Source organism: Oncorhynchus nerka, linkage group LG9a (assembly GCF_034236695.1).
Source record: "Oncorhynchus nerka isolate Pitt River linkage group LG9a, Oner_Uvic_2.0, whole genome shotgun sequence".
Lineage (NCBI taxonomy): Eukaryota > Metazoa > Chordata > Actinopteri > Salmoniformes > Salmonidae > Oncorhynchus > Oncorhynchus nerka.
This window is the reverse complement of record NC_088404.1, coordinates 52,179,633-52,188,464: the sequence shown is the minus strand read 5'-3', so window position 1 is coordinate 52,188,464 and position 8,832 is coordinate 52,179,633. Positions and strand designations below refer to the sequence as shown.

The window sequence follows — 8,832 nt, the reverse complement described above, 5'->3', positions numbered from 1 at the left end:
TAAACAATGCCACTCTAAATAATGGCACTTTAATAATGTTTACATATCTTACATTACTCATCACATGTGTATACTGTATTGAGACCCAATCACTGGACACTTTAATAAATGGATCACTAGTCACTTTAAACAATGCCACTTTAATAATGTTTACATATCTTACATTACTCATATCACATGTATATATTGTATTTTATACCATCTACTGTACCTTGCCTATGCCGCTCGGCCATCACTAATTCCTATACTTATATGTACATATTCTCATTCACCCCTTTAGATTTGTGTGTATTAGGTAGTTGTTCTGTCAGGAGGAATGGGCCAAAATTCACCCAACTTATTGTGGGAAGCTTGTGGAAGGCTACCCAAAACATTTGACCCAAGTTAAACAATTTAAAGGCAATGCTACCAAATACTAATTGAGTGTATGTAAACGTCTGACCCACTGGGAATGTGATGAAAGAAATAAAAGCTGAAATAAATAATTCTCTCAACTCTTATTCTGACATTTCACATTCTTTTACTAAAGTGGTGATCCTAACTGACCTAAAACAGGGAATTTTTACTTGGATTAAATGTCAGGAATTGTGAAAAATTGATTTTAAATATATTTGGCTAAGGTGTATATACACTTCCGACTTCAACTGTATGCTGTCGTCCCCTTATGCCATAGTTTGTACATCCCAATTGTCAGTCGAAATCAGATTTGTTTAAGCAAGTCAGCCATATCAGCAATGTTGCCAGACCAGGTTCCACTGATTGCCAGGTGTAGCAGTGGTAAGGATTCACTCCATGGTGCTGAAAAGAAAGCGCTGTTGTTGGGACAGCTTTGTGTAGGCCTTAACAGTTTGTGGTCACCATCATAGTACAATTAATGTATTGTTTCTTGAATTCTGTTGTGTAGTGGCTTTGCTGCCATGCATCAACAAAAAAAAATGAATTTGCCCCACCAAGATGTACATGCTAAAATCGCCACTGATTATGTAGAACAAACATGCTTCTCTGATTTTAAGGAATCATGTCAGTTCTATTCATGGCATTTCTATCTGCAACGTTCCAAACGTTTTTTGTACTGGACACGTCCAGGTGAACCCACGGAGCTAAAGACTATACAAACCCCGCTCTGCCCATCTCTTGTCTGTCTGGGAAGCCTGTGGTAGGCGGGGTCGACCTAGTTCCGTGGCGAGGGTCTTCTCGTCTAAAGTGGATTTCCTGACATTATTGAATCACAGTCGGACTAATTGTTAAGGTCTCTTTCAATGGATTAATTGAACACTTGTCTTGTGCCATTTACAATGCGGGAGCACGCAGACCCTTGCCTAAACCTAATTCAATCGGTCTATTCAGCCTGTGTAGTTTAGTTAAAATATTGTATGAGTAAATGTTCAATCATCCACTGATTTTGATTAATAAAATATTCATCATTATTATTGTAGCCTATATGAATTCGCTTCTACAATTAATTGCGTCTGCAAATTAAAGTAGTTCATGTAGGATTGCATGCTTGCTCACCAGGCGATGATGTAATAGCAACGCTCAGGCAATGACGTTCAGTTCATTCTAAAATATGGTGGGCTGGCATAGGCTACGTAACTACAGAGCATCTTGTGTGTCTGCATCAGATCGACCGGTTTTTGTACATTAGTCGACGGCTCATGCTAAAGCAGAAGGTAGCCTTGAAATTGTGCCTCGCGCTGCTTCCTCTGTACACCGTTTCAGGAATGTGGCCACTGGCCAGATCCTGGTAAAAGAAGAGTCAGACTCCCAAATCACAGAGTTTCTAAACCCAGAGGCGCAACATCGACAGACTTGCGTGAACGCTTGCGAAGCAGACCAGGCTGGGGTTTGCGGTTAAGAGAAGTCAATAAGAAAAGTGAAACATTCTTCCCTGGTTGTTCATTTTCTCGAAATCGAAAAGCCACAAACTAGATTCGAGCCAATGTCTTAAGTATGTTAACATGTTATTACTCCAACCTCGTGAAAGTAACAAACTGACACGTTTTCATTTTCGTCAAAAACAACGTTATATCGAAGAAGTGCCATTCATTTGACGACCTGCACATGCGCAATTCGCGCGAAGTTTTCTGCGCATGTGCTTAATTAGCCAACGTCGCTATGACATCGCCTACAAGCGTGATCAGGAATTTCTATTGGAGAAAGCAGTTTCTGCCTATCTTTATAGTGTACTGTCTTTGCCCAGACGGTCACGGCATCCATCAATCGTTTATGTCAGTTTAACCAAGTTCCCTTTGTTTGCGGACGTGATGGACTCTAGCTACGTTTAAAACCAGAACAGATGTGACTAATTGTTTGTTTCTTTCCGAGTGTTTTTATTTTTTTAGTTGGTTGGATGCTCAGTCAAGACAAGATGAACAATAGTCCCTGAGATTTTTTTGTGGTCCACTTGTAAAATAACCAACCTGTTATCTGTCTATGTTGGCTTTTTGTTGCACTCGAGGACTGGAGTCCACAACCGTCGCTCTTTGAAAGTAATGATCTCACGATACAAACCGGTAAGTGTTTTGCATGTGTGGGTGCTACTGTTTGGTTGTTGAATGAGTTGGTCGAAACAGTTATCCCGTGCGCACAATTGGCGAAATAAAAACTCCAGTGAAAAGGTATGTGTTTTTTATATTTCGCTCAACATTACTCACCATCGATTTTTTTTTGTCTTTCAAAAAAGTGTATTATTCAGTTGTTTCCCACTGGGCATATATGTCAGCAGTTCAATGTCCAGTTATGATTTACATTTGGTTGAGTAGTGAACTAACGTGAAATCAACAAACAATGTCACCATGTCATTGGAGTTAAATTGAAAGTTACGGAAAAAATACGTAATTCCCTTACGGTGATGACTTTTTTTTTCCAAATCCAATCAGTTTTCCACATTACTTCAGCGTTATCACATAGATTCTTTTTGGTTGAAATGACGTTCAAATAACGTAGATTTATTGCGTTTTTGCCCAGTGGATTATGTATTGTTTTAGTCAGAAAGTAATGGACAAAACGTGACCATCTTGCTAAAACTATGGGCCTATTGATGTCTCGGTAAGTAAATTTAAGCCAGAGCCAGGCATCCCTTTACATTCAGCACCTGGTAGTCCTCTGGCAAAATCAAATGCAAAAAATGACCCGAGGTCATTGTCTCAACTTCATCTTACTCTCTTCATCCTCCCACATCACATGTTACCTTAGAGACCTGTGCCAGGTCCTATAATCCAAGTGGTACAATAGCCTACACAGTTTATCACCGGGGCACAGCTATAGGGTATAAAAGGATTCCTTGCTTATCCGTAGGAAGCAGGGGTGCTGAGGGTGCTGTAGCACCCCCTTACAAAAATCACAAAAGTAGTGCACTGGGCCTTTACGAGTCCTGTATTAGTAGCCATCTGTAGCTCGGGTAACAAAAAAAAAACATCTGGGCTGTCATGCCAAATAATGTTCCCCTGTGTCCTTGTGTTCCCCCGTGTCCTTGTGGGCAAAAAGTGTGATATTTTATGGTAGAGTTGTGTCATTAATTTATTTTCACAGATTGCCATGTGAGTGTACAAAAATAAACAAATCCAGACTAAAATACTGAATTATGGTGTGTGGGTGGGAGGTTCTGCCTGTCACTTGTTCTCAACAGGCAGCCAGTCTTGGAAGGGGGACTTGAAGAGGGACACTGCAAAGTCCAGGCACTGCTGCTCTCTTCTGAGTGTTTGCAGTGCTAGTGTTTTAGTTAGTCTGTGTATCTCACATTATGTGCCCTGTATGATAGAAAACCTTCTTAGCAGATAATAACAATAACAGTATATGCAATAAGGAAAAGTTGGGAGGGTGGTTGGTAATGTAGGACATCAGGTGGATCCACGTCTGGGTGTTGGGCAGAACCCCTAGCTCCTGGAGAACAAGAGCAGAGTTAAAGGGAACAGGATAGGAGACAGGGACGTAAACAAGCAAACACATAGGTTACACTTTATTGTGAGAAAATGTGATGGATTAGTACAGTGTTATAAATGGGAGATATGTACTTTTGGAAGGTATAGCCTACCTCAAGCTGGACCTCCCCCGACTAAGAGGGCAGCGAATGAGACTGATCCGAACTCACTGGTTCTGGTGGATGGGATACCTCCTGGGGGCTTGGACAGTCGATGGTCCTAAAGTCATTTAGAGAGGTAAATTGAAGAGGTACATTTTTATAAGCTCAGCCTAACTGCCATTTTTTTGCTTCCTCAAATGTTAACCAAAGCTTAACATACTTTGTCCGTTGGGCTTCACCGAAGTGTAGGGTGTCAGTGCTTTCAGTGGTCGACTGTCCAACTGCTCCAACTGGAGAAGATTGTTAGCTTCCATCGAGGTAGCCCTACGAAGAAAAATATCAGTGTTAGGGAAACTAAAACTAGCTTCAGGTTATTCTGTGTGCAAATGCAAAGTTATGAGATTAAAAAAAAATAATCACCTTTATAGATGGTGACCCCAGCTAGAAGCAAAAGAGCAGTGAGGTTTCCCAGGTCTCGCCTTCCTTTCATCCTTCTTCCAAAACAAGTTATTCGGCCGGATGTGGTTGCACTTGGTCCCCTTCTTGATTCTGCTCCAGTAGCTGTCCTTCTGTTTCTCCTGCGCTTTGTCGATGTTCAGTCTCATCTTGATTAAATAACAGGAATAAATACAATTTATATTTCATATTACAAATACATTTCTTACATATCTCTTGGAGGGCCAGAAAATATATGAACAGAGGACAATCATTTTTACCTGGTCAAAGCCGTGCCTGAAGGCGTTCTGATCTGGTTCGACAACTTCCACCACATGTGGTCTGGTTTCAGTGGTCTGAAAGTACGTTATAGGGTCTGGATGAGGGTCTGGTTGGTCCATTCACCAAACCTTGAGGAGGGGGTTGGAAAACGATATCTATTGACAATGTAGGATATTGAAATATGTCCGATTTTATGTACCATGGTGAAAAACAAATAGTAAAAAAACAAATTAAACAAACCATTGGTGACAGAATATAACTTAACATCCGTACCTTGTTCCAGCGTTCATGACATCAGTCACTCAAAGATGACCTCGGGAGAACCGTGGGTGTCATCATCGCCTTGGGAGGTGGCCTCGCCAGTCTCGTCCTTGATGGGTATCATACAAAACGAAAATCTATTTTTGTTTCCAAGCATCCATTTGAATGGGTTACAGAATGAGAATGTAGAGTTAAGCACGTACTCTTCATTTACTGACCTTAATGGGTATTGCCGCCACCCGCTTGGCAAAGTGATCGGTCGCCGTCAGACACCGATGGGGTCCGATGACATCCACCCCTGACATCTCTCTAACACTTTAGATGATGACTTTATTCTTACCCGTATCTGTGGCACACAGTATGCAGATTTTCACATTTGTAAGGATACTGACACACACAATTCTACAATATGGAACTCTGCTGTGGTCAAATAAAGCAACCATTACAAAACATCTTATCAGGACAAAATTTGAATTGTGACACTTTCTTATTTGACCTTTATTTAACTAGGCAAGTCAGTTAAGAACAAATTCTTACTTTCAATGGCGGCCTAGGAACAGTAGGTTAACTGCCTGTTCAGGGGCAGAACGACAGATTTGTACCTTGTCAGCTTGGGGGGTGAACTTGCAACCTTCCGGTTACTAGTCCAACGCTCTAACCACTAGGCTACCCTGCCGCCCCAGTGTGACACTTACCGATCATGTGCCATGGTGAAACAACTTTGATGGGCTTCAACACCAGGCCCCACAGTCTTCAACCTCTCAAACTTCTGGCAGGCCAGACCGGGAACTGATCTTTAAGCAAAAAGTGACAAATTGAAAAATTGTGTGCTCTCTGATATGACATTCATTGAAATCATAATAATTTCAGATATAATAGAATATGATTGAATAACAAAAGGTTATTTCACTTGCCCAGCTGTCCATCTCCTTGACAATTCCACGTCAGAAGAAGCGTAGGTTGATTTTGGCAATCATGCGCTTCACTCCGAAATGGCCAGCATGCATCTCGGTCAGCACGGCATCCTCCTCCTCCTCAGTAAAAATCACCCTCCTGTGTGGCTGGCCATCCTTCCCCCGTAGGTACATATGGTTGCCTAACAAGTTGGAAGAGAAGAGTTGTTGAAATACTCTAGTCTAAGTACATTTGCACTGCTGTCTTTCTCTGTTTCTTTCTCTCCATCTCTGTCTGTCTTCCACTTTCTTCCCACCTCTCTCTCCCTCTCTCACTTTCATCCTTTCTTTCTCAGTGTCTGTTAAGGGAAGACACCAAGTTAAGGGCATTTGTAATTACCATAATTGCTTACACCTAACCCTTTGATTGATCAGGTTTAGCTCATAGCTAGATACCAAAATATGACAGACATAACTATATCAGTTGAGGCTGCTGAGGGGAAGATGGTTCATAATAATGGCTGGAATGGAGTTAATGAGATGGTATCAACTAAATGGAAACCACGTGTTTGATACCATTCCATTTACTCCATTCCAGACATCCCCTCAGCAGCCTCCACTAAACTATATGTATAGCTAGCAACTAGCTGACCAACTAGCTAGATGGAAAATGGTTGTTGAAAAATGGTTGTACATAGCTAAATCTGTCCAGTTATCTAATATAATTGTGAATATCTCTGTTGCTCCTCTTGTCGAAATCAGTGGTGCCTTTATAGTACTGCGCCTGGTTGGAAAGATAAAAGGAAATCTGAGGGATGTCATTGAAGTGCAAGCTTTTATTTTTGTACATATTTTTTTAAATGTATTTCAAATGATAATGATAAATGTATTTCAAATGATAATACACATCAAAATCAGCTACTGTAGCTGGCTAGCTGACTTGGCAGGCTGTGGTAAATAAAGTACAGTAGCTAGCAATGTGTAGTGGTCTGGGTGTAGCTGGTGCAGAGGAGTCAGGCGCAGGACAGCAGAGATGAGTAACACAAGTAAATTTACTCAAATATTCCAAATAACATGTCGTAATACCGAGCCCACAATAGCGGACCGAACATACATAAAACAATCACACACTAAAACCATGGGGAAAACAGAGGGTTAAATAATGAACATGTAATTGGGGAATTGAAACCAGGTGTGTAAAACAAAGACAAAACCAAATGAAAAGTGGATCGGCGATGGCTAGATGGCCGGTGACGTCGAACGCCACCCGAACAAGGAGAGGGACTTCGGCGGAAGTCGTGACAGTAGCAGGTATAGCGCAAAATTTTACGTGCCGTCATTATGTCATGTACCTACCTACGTTATATAGGTATACACGTCTAATTAGACTAGAATTTGACTAAATTAAACTGGAGGTTAAACTAGACATCGGCCTATACTGATGTTGGCATTTTTAGCTAATGTCGGCCGATTCTGATATGTTCACCGATATATTGCGCATCCCTAATAATAATAATAATAATAGGAGTAAAATAAAGAACAGAGTAGAAGCAGCAAATGATGAGTGCATGTGTGTGCATATGCTCTGGCCAAACCCATCGGTTTTTGGACTAATCAGCCGGCCCGAATGTGTTCGCATTCAGTGAAGGGTCGGTGAGTGGGCGTGGCATAGTGTTTGGCCAGGCCATGTAGTCAACTCCAATTGAGTCATATATACCTGGCCTATATCTCGCTGGACTGTGCTCGGTGTCAAGATGGTTTGTTTGATGTGTCCTTCACATGTGTTATATGTTATTGCTTTCCAGGGAGAGAGAGACCTCTCTCTGTCACTAAATTATGTATGACCATCACTACATCATTCAGAGTACTACCGACACACACACTTTATACATGCCTTTGCCCCTAATCTTCTCTGTCTTTCTCTCTCAAATTCAAGCTGCTTTATTGGCATGAAAAACATTGCGTCAATATTGCCAAAGCCAATACAAGCTGTCATCAAGGCAAGGGGTGGCTACTTTGAAGAATCTGAAACACTTTCTTTTGTTTTTTTGGTTACTACATGATTCCATATGTGTTGTTTCATAGTTTTGATGTCTTCATTATTATTCTTCAATGTAGAAAATAGTAAAAAAAAAAGAAAGAAAGAAAACCCTTGAATGAGTAAGTGTGTCCAAACCTTTGACTGGTGCTGTACATATTTGGCTGCAAGAGGAGCCCTTGCTCCTTCGCCCATTAGTATTTTTGGCTTTTCCTCTGGGTTTAATACGTTTAAATTAGGAATAAATATAGTCATTTCTGTGAATAATGAATCTCTTGGTGAGATATATTTCTCACAGTGAAGGAGAAAGTGCATCTCTGTTTCTACCTCCCCTGTCGTGCAGTGACTACATACACGCTCCTCTTTGGGGAACCATGTCTTTTTATGTCTGCCGGTTTTTATTGCCAATTGGTGGTCACTCAGCCTGTACTTGGTAAGGATCTGTCTCTGCTTCGTATCTCTGACAGAGTAGAGATAATCAGCATGTTAGTATTATCTGTTTAGGGGCAGATAGCAATCTGGTCGGTTTTGGGATTTTGTTTAGTTTTTCCAATGTTGTAAATATGAGTCCTTTTGATTGGTTCATGATATTGTTTATGTGAATTCTTTCTTTTGAAGCAGTGCTAGTGTCAGGTTGGATGGTTAGGTTCAACACCAGCTGACTGAGAGGGCTCGTTTCTGGGCTCAGCTCTTGGGTTTGAAGTGCTTTCAATTGGAAACTTGAATTTGGACATGAATTTAGGTTTAGCCAAAAATTATTATAATATTTCTTGTTTTTTCATTACCACTGGAAAGTGGTCAAATTCTGCACTACATGCATTATTAGTTTGTGCATTTCTATGGACTTTAGGGCTTCAATTGGATGTTTGTCCCACATTTTAAAGTCCCCTAACCTTCCTTCC

At 40.9% G+C, this 8,832-nt stretch overlaps 1 protein-coding gene across 1 annotated transcript in view; it reads left to right on the top strand.

Annotated features, from left to right (window-relative positions):
• The first annotated feature begins 2,192 nt into the window (after window positions 1-2,192).
• The window catches only part of LOC115134487 (ATP-binding cassette, sub-family C (CFTR/MRP), member 8), a 136,563-nt gene continuing 129,923 nt past the window's right edge, over window positions 2,193-8,832 (top strand). Inside the window, 1 exon segment of the mRNA XM_065022678.1 lies at window positions 2,193-2,513. The gene's annotated coding sequence lies outside the window, so the exon portion shown is untranslated.